At 37.1% G+C, this 15,233-nt stretch overlaps 1 pseudogene; it reads right to left on the bottom strand.

Moving 5' to 3' along the window:
• Positions 1–393: 393 nt before the first annotated feature.
• Positions 394–12,731, bottom strand: LOC113927950 (annotated as a pseudogene).
• Positions 12,732–15,233: the final 2,502 nt, after the last annotated feature.

The following is a 15,233-nucleotide window of genomic DNA, read 5'->3' on the forward strand; positions in this document are numbered from 1 at the left end:
ATGATACCAAAAATAAATATTCACTTACTGCAGTCTTATCTGTTTTATATCAAAAGATTTTTCCTCCCCAAATAAAGATTCTAAGATAAATTCAAGATTCCTCTGAATGAAAAAAAAATACACCTTCTAAAACAGTGAGCTTACACAGCAATGCAAGGGACTGCTAGACACACTTACTGTAAGAGGAACGTATGTCCAATGAAAAGGAAATTTAAAACATGACCTTAAACTTTTATGAAAAATTTTAACAAGGCCTTTACTTCATTTACTTTTAGCTACTCCATAAAAACCAGAAGAGAAATTGGACCGTTTGTAATGAAACTTAGAAAAATTTCTTTTTTCATAAAGCAAACTTGTAAATCTTCCCCTTTGGCTCCTTCTTCCAATCGTCTTTCACTGTGCTGAAGAGCTATTGAGTTCTCCCAGATTTTTGGTTAAGTAGGTGGTTTCCAAGCTGACTGGTCTTTCCAGGTAGGTAGGGTTTACTGGTCAATGGATCTATGACTTGTCCAATTTTGAAAATGATCTCGGCCAGTTCATGTTTCATGCGCTTTGTTTGTGGAACAGGTAGAGCTTTGAGAAGCACCATATCCCCAAATGTGCACTGCTGAAGAGCATCGTGAGCAAAGGTTTTTCGCTTATTAAAGTACTTTAATAAATAGGGATCCAAAACACTTTAGCTGTTTTTTTGATTGCTCTTCCAATCACCTTCCCCATGATCCATTTGGCATGGACGGAAGAATGAACTATTGAAATGATGTGGCTTTAATCACAGGAGTGCTTTGAGGGTTTAACCTAGAAGGTACTCAATAGCGCTAAATGTGGGTCTTTACTGGCGTCCCTTATTTCTTTCCTCTGGGCATGCCTGTGTGCCTGTCCCCAAAAGACTCACAGCCTTGATACTCACGCCTGCAAGACCTTGGCGGAACAGCCGGGGTGTCCTCCCCACTGGAGGAGACCTTCACGTGGGACTGCTTTCTTGATCAGTTCCGGCAGACCTGGGGTAAGTTGGGGTGATCGATCCACCCGCCCCACACTACCCCGGGAGTGAGGCCATTCCCCTCACCTCCAGGCTCTCACCGGGCAGCCTCTCGCTCCTCCCAATGCACCACCGGCAACCGCAGAGCGTGACTGGAGCTCACCTCCCAGCTCTACTTTCCCTGTGTGTGTCCTACAGAGGGCAGGCCAGAGAGTCTGTTGGTTGTTTTCAGATTATTCACAAATATTAAAATAGTGGTAACATTTTAGGTTAAATGTAGAACTTTCCAACCTGGCTACTGTGAAAGGGTTAAAATTAATCAGATGTGTCAACTAACTTCAATTAAAAAATACTTACATATTAAAAAATAAAATTAATCAGATGGATAAGTTCTCAGTGGCAGTATAATAATCATCATTATCTGAGATCCTCTTGAATAAATTCACTTTTATATAAATATGAATGTTAAATGTGCTTGGTTAGGTATCATGATATAAATAAAATAATATCCACCCTCAAGGAGTAGAAGAACTGAAATGTGTATACCGACAACCTTATAATATACTATTTAACTGTGACATGCAGATGATACAAACAAGTGTTATGCGGGTTGAGAGAGAAACCTATTCCAGTTTATAGAATGAGGAGCAGCTCCATCCATTTGAGAATGTTCTTGAATGATAGAGAAAATTTCACTAAGCAAGAGATAAGGAGCAAGTATCTATATGGAGGTGACAATGTATACATAGGTGTGCAAGTGGAACACATCCTTTGATACATAATGGAATGTTGATAGAGAAAAATCTGTTTTGGATGAGAAGGTAAAGTAGCTTGAAGTCTGAGCCTGAACTTATCTCTTCCTTCATCCCTCTCTCCCTTCCATTTCTCTCTCCCTGTCTCTTTCTTTCCATAGGTTTTGGGGCAGGGACTGCAGAGAGGGTCATAATTCAACTGTACTTAAAGAAGAATATTCTGTCAATATTATGTAGAAGAGTGATGGAGACTAAAAGCAGGAGACAATTCAGGGTATTATTTATAGGTGTAAGAGAAAATGATAAAGAATTACAGATGTCAGAGAGGTAGACTCAAAGGGACTTGTCAGCTGACAGTGTGGAAGCTTAAAAGAGAAATGAGTCAAGGATAACAGACACTTGAAACCTGGAACCACAGGAGTAAATGAAAACACCAACAAGGAGTATGTAGACAGAAGTCAGAGTTTCCAAGGAAAGATAAAGAAAAATATATGGGAAAGCTTTACTATGATGGAAGGAAACAAGGAACCATCAAAGAAGCATTTAAGGAGTGATCAGTGAGACTAGAACAAGAAGCATAACAGAGATACCAAAGGAAAGGGAGGGTAAAGGAGAGCCATTTTTGGATCAGAGCAAACAACAACAAGCCCCAGAGGGAGAAGAACAGTTATCTACAAGTGGCAGCTACAATGTATTATCTAAAATGTCCAATTTTCAACAACATCAAAAATGAGATATACAAAGAAACAGGAAAGTGTGACCCATTCAAAGTAAAAAAAAAAAAAAAATCAGGCAATATAAATTGCCTTTTAGAGAACCATATGTTGGATTTACCAGACAAAGACTTGAAAGCAGCTTACAAGTATGCTCATTTTATAAAGGATTATAGGAACTTGATGACAATACCTTATCTAAGAAAATATCAATAAGGAGAAGAAACTTTTAAAAAATGGAAATTCTGGAGTTGAAAAGTCTGATAACTGAAATGAAAAATTCACATCTCAAAAGTAGATTTGAGTATGAGAAGAAAAAGTCAATGAATTTGAATATAGATCATGCAATGTGAAGAACATAGAGAAGGAATAATTAAGAAATATGTTCAGGACCTCTGAGAAATGTAATACACCATAAATATACCAACAAGTGTGTATTGAGAATACCAGGAGAGAAGAAAAAGGAGGAGAAAAAAACTAAAAAAAAATTATAGCTGAAGACTTCCAAAATTTGATTAAAAGAAACATTAATCCACATATCCAAAAACTCAGTGAACTCCAATTCAAGAAATTCAGTCCAATTTTGGATAAACACAGAAATCCACACCCAAACCCAGCATAATCAGTACATTGAAAGATAAAGAGAAAGAGGAAATCTTGAAAAGAGAAAAAGTGACTCATCATATATATATAAGAGGACTCTCAATAATAGAATAGCTGATTTTCTATCAGAAACAATGGTGGCCAAAGGCAGTGGTAAGACATATACAAGATCCTGACGGTGGAGAGTGGGGAACTATCAATCATCTTTCGACAGTCTTTCAAAAATGAAGGTGACATTTTCAATAAAATAAATACATTTTCAAATAAACAAAAACTGGGAAAATTTGTTTCTAGTAGACGTATCTTACAAGAAATATTGAAATTCTTCAGGTTGAAAGCAAGTAACCAAACAGTACTTTGAATAAATCCACATGAAAAAGTGAGGAGCTCTGGAAAAATAAGTATGTAGTAATTATAAAAAAACAAATCAATTTGATTACTTTTTCTTTTCATTGACTTAAAAAACAATTTAATGAATTGTGGGGTTTATAATATTTAGAAATGTATGATTTTTGAAAATAACATGACCAAAGAGACAGGTGGCAACAAGATGTAAAGCTCTATTATAGTAAGAGAATGACACTAGAAAGTATCCATAATAAGAAACGAAGAGAACTAAAAAGGGTAATTAAGAAAATCAATGTAATAAATTCTATAAGTATGTTATTGCTCTGCTTTCTTTTTTTAGCTTTTTAAAAAGATATGATTATATAAAATAATAATAAAAGTTTGCTTTTGAATTCTTCATAGATGTAGATGCAATATGTATACAATAAGAGCACAAAAAAGAGAAGAGAAACCAGGAGTAAAATTTCTAAATCTTTCTGAAATTAGAATAAATATAGTATGATGAGTAGATGAACATTTTTTTTAAAAGATTTATTCATTTATTTTAGAGAGAGAGAGAGAGAGCAAGTTCACAGGCAGGGGGGAATTGTAGTGGGGGAGGTAGAGAGAGAATTTCCAGCAGACTCACTGCTGAGCAAGGAGCCCAATGGGGGCAGATCCCAGGACCCTGAGATCATGACCTGAGCTGAAATCAAGAGTCGGACCCCTAGCCAACTGAGCCACCCAGGTGCCCCAGTAGATGAGCATTTTGAGCCCGAGAGCAGCCACCAAGAAAATACCTCAAAAAGTAAATATCATTAATAATCATTAAAGTAACTAAAATTTTATGCTACCAAATATTCACTTAGTGCAAAAGAAAGCAGCAAAAGAAAGGCACAGAAACATTTTGATGTCTTTTTAGACATCAGACACATGGGAATAAAAGCAAGATGTCGGTGGTATATCCAACTATATAAATAATAACATTAACTATAAATGGATTAAACAATCCAATTAAAAGAGATTGTAAGACTGATGTTATGCTGTCTACAAGAGACACACTTAGATTTAAATACACAAATAGGTTGAGAGTAAAAGCATGGAGAAAGGTATACTGTGCAAATAGTAACCATAAGAGTTGTAGAGTCTGTAGTAGTGTGAGACAAAACTAATGTTTCAACATTATCGCTAATGTTTCTAGAGATAAAGAGGGATATTTTACAAGGATAAAAGGGTTGTTTCATCTGGAAACCATTGCAATTATAAACAGATATGTACCTATCACAGCAGAATTATTTATAATACTTAAAAATTGCAAACCACTCAAATATCCATCAACTGATGAATGAGTAAAGAAAATATGGAATATCTATACAATAAATTTTGGGGGGGAACAATAAAAAAAAAGAATGAAGTACTCATGTGTATGAATCTTGAAAACACTGAAGTGAAAGGAGCCAGACACAAAATACCATAAATTTAATGTGCATACTTTTATATAGTTATATACATTTATATAACAAGCAAATATATAGAAGCAGGAAATAAATTAGTCACTGCCTAGAACTTGGAAGGAGGGAGTGAGGAAGAGAACAGGGAATGCTAATGAATAAAATGTTTTCTTTAGGTGAGATGAAAATATTCTAAATTTAGATTGTGCTGATGGTGGCACAACTCTGAATAAACAAAAACCATCGAATTGTACACACAAATGGGCAAACTGTATGGTATCTGAAGTATATCTCAAAGCTGTTAGAAAAAAGATGAGGCAATGGCCATGAATCTGCTGGTAATCAATATCTTTAGTAAGACTTAACTTCAGAAAAGTTGTGAAGGAGGCAGCTAGCCTTCTTCTCTCCTGGGCATATCCTTAAGAACTATCCAGGGAGCAATTGCTTCTCTGGTCTCTGGTTTACTTAAGACCCCTCATGGAGTGTCCCACCCCCTAATTCAGAAGAACAAGAAAAGCAATATATTTGGGTGCCAGGGTGGCTTAGTCATTAAGCGTCTGCCTTTGGCTCAGGTCATGATCCCAGGATTCTAGGATTGAGCTCCGCATTGGGCTCCCTGCTCGGTGGGAAGCCTGCTTCTCCCTCTCCCACTCCCCCTGCTTGTGTTCCCTCTCTCGCTGTGTCTCTCTCTGTCAAATAAATAAATAAATAAAATCTTAAAAAAAAAAAGAAAAGCAATATATTTAATAAGCAAATGCATGCAGCATGAATGGTGCAATTGCCTTACATATATTATTCAATGTTAATCTTAGAAAACCATATGAAGTAGTTATTCTCCCTTCATTTTATTCTTACAGATAAGGAGACTGAATACAAAGATGTGTTAAAATAACACATAGGGCCAGGATAATAGGATAATAGGGCCAGAGTCAGTAATCAAATTCAACTCAAATATGAATGCATCTTGTTATACAGCTTTACTAAATGTAGTATAATTTGAAACTTCTTAACCCATGAAATCAACCTCCTCATCTTTTGTGATAATTGCTTCAATTTACTGAGCATTTACTATGTACTGAGCACTAATCATTCACATATGTCACCTTGTTGGTATTCCCAATGACCTTATGAGATAGGCGTTATTATACACTTTTTTATTTTATTTTATTTATTTTTTTAAAGATTTTATTTATTTACTTATTTGAGAGAGAGAGAGAGAGAGAAACAGCATGAGAGGGGAGAGGGTCAGAGAGAGAAGCAGGCTCCCTGCTGAACCGGGAGCCCGATGTGGGACTTGATCCCAGGACTCCAGGATCATGACCTGAGCCGAAGGCAGTCACTTAACCAACTGAACCACCCAGGCACCCCTACTATACACTATTTTAGCAATAAGCAAACTAAGGCTCAGAGAGTTTAAGGAACTTACCCAATGGGTAAGTGATGTAATACACTTGAAACATTAGCACTATTTTTTCTTTGACTTGACACTGGATCATTTTTCTGTATGTTACTCACCCAGTGTTCTTGGAATAAACTAAAGGGATCAGTGGAGAGGTGGAAAGGATGAATCATGAGAAGTGGACTTTTGTCTTATCTCTTATCTTGGGCAGAGTTTCTCTTCAGGGAATCTGGTTACTCCCTTGTGAGGGTGTTAGGCTCAAACGAGAAATTATATAAAATGTTTTTGAACACCATAAAGTGCTATAAAAATATAAGGCATTATTAATATAAACTAGGTCAGAATCAGTAAATTCATAAAGTTTTATAACACCCTCCTGGCCCATTAAGGTAGCAATGAGGTTTTAAATCAATAATTTACAGGGTAGTGAGGCAGTGTGGATTGGCGTGGGAGAATAGAATGTCAGGGTCTGAAAACTCCGATCTGTAACTGCTACCAGTGTACAGTATAACCTTAGGCAGATCCCTTATCATCTACATTTGCAAAATTATGAACTTATTACTGACCTATTTTATAGAACTTTTATTAAGAGGCTCTGATAAAAAGTGATTATAAAGCACCTTGTAAGCAGAATTGTATGTAAAGATATTCTAGCCTAGTTCATGAGTTTTACTTAAACATTTATTTCAACAGCTAGAATTTTTTAAATTCCAAAGTTGAAACTCAAAAAGTTTGAAAATTGATTACTGCAATTAAGAGAAGTTTGGGCTGATTTTTAGAATGACATTTTTACCTTTTCAATTATCTGGCACCATGGCTCTAAAAGTAATTCAGTAATAAAGATCTTATGATTAATATATGACCAGATATTTTATGGCATTTAAAATAAAATAATGGGGCCATACTTCATAGTGACTCATATCTACATAATGGGGTTAAACAAATTACTGTGTTTATAGAACATAATTCTGAAAGAAAATATATTTACTTGTGAACAGTGAGAGTGGGTAATAAATTATACCTTGAAATAAGGTTTTCTGTTGACTCTACAATTCAAATGATCTATACTGCTAATTTTTTGTATAAATGGCTATGATAATAATGGTGGCTATAATGTAGTGGGAACTCTGTGTGCTCCAGCTGAAGGCACCTTCCTTACATTTGATCCCCATTTTAATGATGAGATATCCAAGGCATATGGCAAAATACTCAGATGAATATGGGTGTCTTGTGTGAGTGTAGACTTTGGTTTTTCTAAGATAAGGCAATGCTACCATCCTTTGTCAACCTCTGTGTTTCATCATTTAACAGATCCTTCTGGCGATAATATGAATTTCATCTAATCCTACAGTAATGGTTCTCAAAATGTGGTCTCTGGACCAGTAACATCAGCATCAATTAGGAATTTGTTAGAAATGCAAAATTTCAGGCCCCACCCTGGACCTACTAATTCGGAAACTGCCTATTAATATGCCTTCCCAGTAATCCTGGTGCAAGTTAATGACTGAGAAGCACTGTCATAGAAAAACTGAGGTTCCAGGTTTTCATTCCTTCATCAAGTATTTAAAGCACCTAGTAGATGCCAAGCACATAGTAGTTTGGGGAGAGTGATTTTGGTATTTGTCTGATCAGTTGATTGGTCTGGATGTAAAGGAAGATTCAAACAAGAGCCTAGGTATGAAGAATTTGAACTTAATGTTTTAAGAACCAGTGGCTTACAAGGAGACATGAAGAAACAGTCCAAGGCAAACACTGAGGATGGAGTTCCCATTGGCAATCATATAGCTTCCTGGAGACCCTGGTGCCTACTGGGATGAGAGGAGATGACACTGTAGGGAATGCAGACTTTCTCAACTATATGGCATATTTTAAAAAGTAGAATTTTAAGCTAAGAGGGAGATATCCTCATCCCAGAACTCATAAGTTCTGGTAAGAGATAAGAGGTATCATACTATCAATAAAATGTCTTCAGCTATATAAATCAGGATAGTCATCTATTTTCTCTTACCTTGCTCCAGGATCATACAAGTCCAGAACTATTAAGTTTTGTCTTGGTTCTGGTAGCAATAATATATGTGAAAAAGTGAGATTAACACTGTCTTCTTCTTCTTCATAGAGTTGTCAAAGTCAGACAGAAAACGGTCTGACTTGTAAAGGTGTGGCAGACACTGCCGATTACTGACTGATGTTGATTTTCTCTTCTTTTTGAACAATGGGACTCCAGTGGTTAGAGGAGCACACTTCACCTCACCTAAAACAGCATTATGTCTACATTGTGGTAGGTGTAACTGTGTTCCTGAGGTCTGGACATAAATTGTGGCACTTCTGGTCATACTACTAAGAGAAAGAAGTGAGCCTGGATTGCTTTTGCCTTTATTCCTCCCCCTGGGTGGAAACTGACAAAAACAGCAGCAGATACTTTAGGCCCAGAGATGGAAGCTGGGTTTTGTGTGCTGCAGAACCTCCTTACCTCCTCTAGCCTGCTCCCTTCATTGGACTGTTCAGTGAGAGAAGCACGAATTCCTGTGTTGTTTAAGCCTTTGTGTTTTTAATTTTATGGCAACAATTTAGGCTGTACCTTAATTCAGCATCACCAGGGACTCCTGTTAATATGTAGTTTGCGGTTCAGTATGTCTGTGATGGGGCTGAAGATTATGCATTTCTAATAAGTTCCTAAGTGATGTTGATGGTGCTTGTCTGTGGACTATACTTTGAGTAGCATGACCTTGAATAACGCATTTGGCATTTAATTTTCCTTTTCTCTTTGTCTTACTTCAGGCTACTATAATAATGTACCATAGACAAGGTGGCTTATAAACAGTAGAAGTTAGTTTCTCATAGTTGCGGAGGCTGAAAGTCCCAGACCAAGTTTCTAGCAAGTTTTGGTTCTGGTGAGGGTCCTCTTCCTGGTTCCAGACTGTTGACTACTCACTGTATCCTCTCAGGATGGAAAGAAAGTGAGAGCTAGTTCTCTGACCTCTTCTTATCAGGGCACTAATCTTATTCATGAGGATTCTACCCTCCTAAAGGCCTCACTTCCAAATACTGCATATTGGGGATTAGATTTCAACTTTGAATATTTGGGGGAGGGGGACATTCAGTCCAAATCACTCTCCTTTCTGAGGCCTTATCAAGTAGGTGGCTCTTTCACATTTCAATTAAAATGTCACCAAGTTGTCCTCATAATGTAAAGAGAGATCACCATAAACCAAGAAAGGTTGTATTGCTGGGTCCTGATTTCCTATAACTAGTTAGTGTTCTTTGCTAGTGAAGACAAACTGGTCTATGTAGTAATACATATTCCATAACTTATTATAAAACTATAATATAGCTTCATGATAATATTGTACTCAAACTTTGCTTAGCCAAAGCTCACATGTGGGCTTGAGGTCAAAAGAGGGAATGGTGGATCATCACTTCTCCCCTACCCCACCCCTGAGAGCCGCTCACAGCATGCTCTTTGCTAGTGTTGGGTCTCTGGCATTATGATCATATGTGAGAAAGCACAAATAGGTGGTCTTGTTGGACTTCTTCCCAAAGAAGAAGGCTTTCCTTGTTCTTCCTCATGCCTCCCTCCCACCCCAGCCATGTAGCTTGGTGCCCCAGCAGTGTTTTGATCTTATCTGAACAGACCTTAAACTGGTTTTGGATTTGCCATCCCTGACTACAAGACTTCTGCCCAAAGCATCATTCATGGAGAGACAGAATGACTTATTTATTATCATAGATTTCTGTACAATATTGCTTTTGACCAAGAACTGATTTTATAATCAATTAGATCTGCTTATGGAATTCACTGGTCATGGTAACATGTTTTCCACTACTTAAAACAGATAACTTTATAAAATAGTGGAATAGCTTTTATTATGGCTCAGTTATGGCACGCTGGATGGCAACATCTTTTAGGACTGGGAAAATATCCTGGAATCATGGCTTTGAGATACAGGGATGGAAATGGGAATGGCCTCTCTCACAATTTTTGCTTCCTATCCTTATAACCTTGGGTTCTTTTTTCATTGTCTTAAATTCCAAGAGAGAACATAGCAATGGTTCTATTAAAATGGGAGCTAGGACTACTATCTGAACTCATAGTAGTGATCCAGTATTCAAAGAAGGGGGTTATTTTACTGAGTGGGATGTTTGGTTGACCTATGAAGGGGAAATCAGGTTGCTAGTCCACATCAGGGCAGATAGGAGTATATATAGATTGCATATATTCCACTAGGGCACTTCTTAATACTTTCATGTTCTGGGATGAAAGGTAATGCATAAATATAATATCACAATGCAGGCTGAAGGGCTAATGGCCCAAGAATGAAGGTTGGAGTCACCCCACCTGCAAAGGAACCATGACCAGCTGGCATGGTTGGAACCAGTGTGAGTCAAGTGAGGCACCCACCGTACAAATCAAGGGAGCACCACAAAATTCAGGAATACAGATAAACGAATATTTAAAAAAAAAGTCAAAATTACTATAAGAAGTCCATGATGAAAAAACATCAACATTTTAAATAAAGATAGGATCTGACCCTGACCTTGCCGAACTCATCTCACTGACAGCACCCTGCCAGTTCTCATGCAGAGTCATGCTGGGTTGTTCTATTGCCATCTTGCATAAGCTGGGAATTATGCTTTCTGTATCCCTTTCTCTGTAGGATGTCAGGTAAGAGTTGGTCAGGAAGAATTTGATCAAGATTTGGGAGGCAGAAGTGAAGCATGAACCATTATTTCCGGAAGGTATTTGCTCTCAGGACAGATGAAGAAGGAACTGGTGGCTTGTAGCTTGTCTCTTTTTTCTCCTCCACCAGCTGCCCTTCTTTCTGTCTACAGCCCTAAGTGTGACACCTGACGTTCGCCCTTAGAGCTGCAGAAACCTGTCTACCCAGAGGCACATCCTATAGACCTCTCAGTGAGCTTCCCTTTCTCAAAATGAGCACGGAGCTTTAGGAGGACTAGTTAGTGCCTTTCTTTTTGAAACTGGAACTCTATCTTCCAAACCTTTGTTTTCCCAGCAACACCCTCAATTACATAAGGTCTTATTATTTTAATAATTCTCTTATTCCTTTGCATTGAAAGTGACTCTGCTTATCTGTCTAAACACTGATGGATAACATGTGACTTTCTCAGAAGTGCCACAAGTCCAAAGTTCATTCTCTGAAAAACTCGGAGCCAGACATGTTTTGGCATTCAGATTAGTTTGCCTTTTAGAAAGACAGTATGGTACATGCATCATGTGATATTTAACAGCTTTATAGTGGCATGTAGAAAAGTACCTCAAATTCGAACTCGGTCATCTATGATCCTCTCCGTGTCTCAGTTTCTGTATCGGTAAAATTGAGATGGTAGTACCTTCCTCTAAAGTGTTACTATGAATCTCTTGCTTATACAATGCTTACAAAGCATTTAGCACAGTGCCTGCCTGTATTTAGTACTTAGTATGTCATAGCTGTGATTATTATTTTGCTGTATCCCTATCTAATTAGACCCTTATCTAATAGAGTGCCTACTTCATGGTAAATGCGGAAAACATTCAGAAGATACCAGTTTTATGTAGCTTGATATTTTTAAGAGGAATTCTGATTTGGGGTATGAAAATCTAGAGAAATTCATAAATGTTGCATGAAAAACTCCTTGCTCTGCTCCTTTTCTGGGTGGGTCCCAGTCTCTTGGGCATTCTTAAGGATTAAGGAAACAATCTAAGAATTCTAGATTGCACCAACCCAAAGCAAACTCAGATAGACAACCAGGAGAGTAAGATCCTAACTTCCCAAGTATTACTGAACACCTTCAGTGAGATGAATTTAATTTGTGGATAAGCCAATAAATGAGGCAAAGAAACCTTGGTTCCTGTACTTGGGGAATTTATAGTCTAATACTGGCATAACAAGTATGTTGCATTGGACCAAAGTGTCTACTCTAAATGCTTTATTAAGAAGGCTTCTAAAGCAGAGTTCAGAGTCAATAAAAACAATTCTGTGATGAATTAGCAATGCCAGCCAAAAATGAACATAGAAATGGGAGTGGCAGCAGGGATGACTCATACTTGCTGTTAGCCATCTAATCTCTAAGATTCAATGACCTCACTACACATTTCTAAAGATTAGCCACTCAATTCTCTATAATACTGGATTGAGAAAAATAGAAGAACATGTCAGCAAGCAAGGTTTTTTTACCTTTCTAATAATAGTTAAGTACATCAGCTATTGATAAACATATGTTAGCATTTACCTATTCATTCTGTTGGGGGAAAACTGGATAATTCTTAAGTGTTTTGCCCTCCAGGCTTACATTAAAAGTTAATTATCACCACGTGGGACAGGCCTCCAGAGGCCATGGCAGCCTTGAACTAATATCAGCAAAATGTGCATCTCACATTAGCCCCTGAGTTGCTTACCTCTCACAATAGAATGCTTTCTCCTTGAGTGAATGCTTGCGAGTTAAAATCACATCACTTTCTGAGTAGTGAGTTGAAGAAGGACAACTTCTAGCTGAAGAAGGGCCCTGCATTATGTAGTTAAGGACAAGGGAACCACAAGAGAGGTGGGCATCAGACATAAGTGTAGAGCTATAATTAGCTACACTGGATAATCCAAAATTGTGTGTGTGTATATGTGTGTGTGTGTATCTGTCTGTCTCTCTCTTATAAATATATTTCTTCATATTGGTTCTCTGTGCACACTTGCCATGGGTACTGTGAGTACTATGGTCTAAGTGTAGCCCTCAGGAATACAGTTTAAGTAGAGATGCAAAAAAAGATGCTTTAATAGGCCCTGGATCACTCTTGTCCCTAAATTCCTCTTTGATTTGCTTGCAAAAGACCCTTGATTTTTACTATCAAATATTAATTTCTTAATCCATGAAATGGAAGTAGCCTGTGCATGGACCAATGATGAGCGTATTTCAAGACCAATTCTAGTTTATGCATCTGAGGTCAACAATTAAATTTAAAATAGAGAAGACCAAAGTTGGGATTGCTTTGGAGCCTACCAAAACCACAACAGACCATCCACTGTTACTGTACATACACATGGGTCTCATTGATTCATCATTTATTTAGATTTCAGGTTATTTTTTGATGTGTTTTTTTTCCCCCAATTTGACTATAAATCCTTTGAGTGCAGGAACTTTTCTTTCATAGATCTATAGTAGTGAACAGGGTAGTATTTTATATTTGGGATATTGCAGAGAATGTTTTCTCCTATAATCCCTGGAAACCCATTTAGTAGTCTGAAACTCTATGGATTATGCAGTTGCTCTCCTGAGAGTCTATGTTTTCCTACACTGGCTGCTGGTTGAGATTCTTAGAGATATCTGTATCTTCTTTGTATGGGCTAATGGTTATAATCTCTTTAAAAATAAAACTATTGATAGAGAACAATCAGATGATTGCCAGAGGGGAGGTAAGTGGGGAGATGGGTGCAAGAGGTGAAGGAGATTAAAAATATACTTACCTTGATGACAATATATGGAACTGTGGAATCACTATATTGTATACCCGAAACTAACATAACAGTGTATGTTAACTACCCAGGAATTAAAATTTTAAAAAAAGGGGAGGAACAATATGGGGCTGCAAACACTTTACTTATTTTTTAAAATTTTTTAGTAAATCTGAAAAATTTATTTTATTTTTTAAGCATTTTTTATTTAAATTCAATAAATTGACATGTAACGTATTATTGGTTTCAGAGGTACAGGCCTGTGATTCATCAGTCTTATATAATATCCAGTGCTCATTACATCATATGCCCTCCTTTAATGTCCATCACCCAGTTACCCCATCCCTCCACCCACCTCCCTCCAGCAACCCTCGGTTTGTTTCCTATGATTAAGAGTCTCTTATGGTTTGTCTCCTTCTGGTTTTGTCTTGTTTTATTTTTTCCTCTCTTCCCCCACGATCCTCTGTTTTGTTGCTTAAATTCCACATATCAGTGAGATCATATGATAATTGTCTTTCTCTGATTGACTTATTTCACTTAGCATAATACAGTCTAGTTCCATCCACATCATTGCAAATGGCAAAATTTCATTTTTTGTTGGCTGCATAATATTCCATTGTGTGTGTGTGTGTGTGTGTGTGTGTATGTGTGTATATCACATCTTCTTTATCCATTCATCTGTCATTGGACATCTGGGCTCTTCCCATAGTTTGGCTATTGTGGACATTGCTATTATAAACACTGGGGTGCAGGTGCCCCTTTGGATCACTACATTTGTATCTTTGGGGTAAATATCCAGTAATGCAATTGCTGGGTCATAGGGTAGCTCTATTTTCAACTTTTGGAGGGACTTCCATACTGTTTTCCAGAGTGGCTGCACCAGCTGGCATTCCCACCAACAGTGTGGGAGGGTTCGCCTTTCTCTGCATCCTCGCTAACTTCTGTCATTTCCTGACTTGTTAATTTTAGCCATTCTGACTGGTATGAGGTGGTATTGCATTGTGGGCAAACACTTTATTTTGCCAAGTGAGAACTTTAAAAAAAATCATCTATTTTGGAAAAGGATACTTCAATATTAAAAAAGAATGACAATGAATAAATTTGGCTTTATGCAAAAAAATAACTACTGAAATGCATTTATAAAAGGTTGTCTTTGTTTTTGAACTAAAAGAGAGGTCTACCTGGGTTGAAAATATTAGCAACAGTCTTCCACTAGTGAAGAAAGTTTTCATACTAAAATTTATATTTTAATATAAAGCAACTTGAGTTTATATGCTCACGTACCAAAGATGTAGAATAATATAATACAACTTAATAATTAAGGAGAATGGGACCTAATTACCATCATTTTCACCCTATAAAGAATATGTAATGTCCATACTTCTGTTTTCACTTACAGCTCCTTTGAATTTACTTCAACCTTTATAAGCATAATATTTAATGAATGCATGTGTTAAATGATAATTATTAAGTCTGTACAAACATTCTATGAATGGTTCAGTATTTTTTTTTGTCTTAAATTTTATGTGAGTTGGGGACCAGGGATCATACCTGTTTAATTCACGAGGTT

This window comes from Zalophus californianus, chromosome 7, assembly GCF_009762305.2.
Source record: "Zalophus californianus isolate mZalCal1 chromosome 7, mZalCal1.pri.v2, whole genome shotgun sequence".
In the NCBI taxonomy this organism is placed as follows: Eukaryota; Metazoa; Chordata; class Mammalia; order Carnivora; family Otariidae; genus Zalophus; species Zalophus californianus.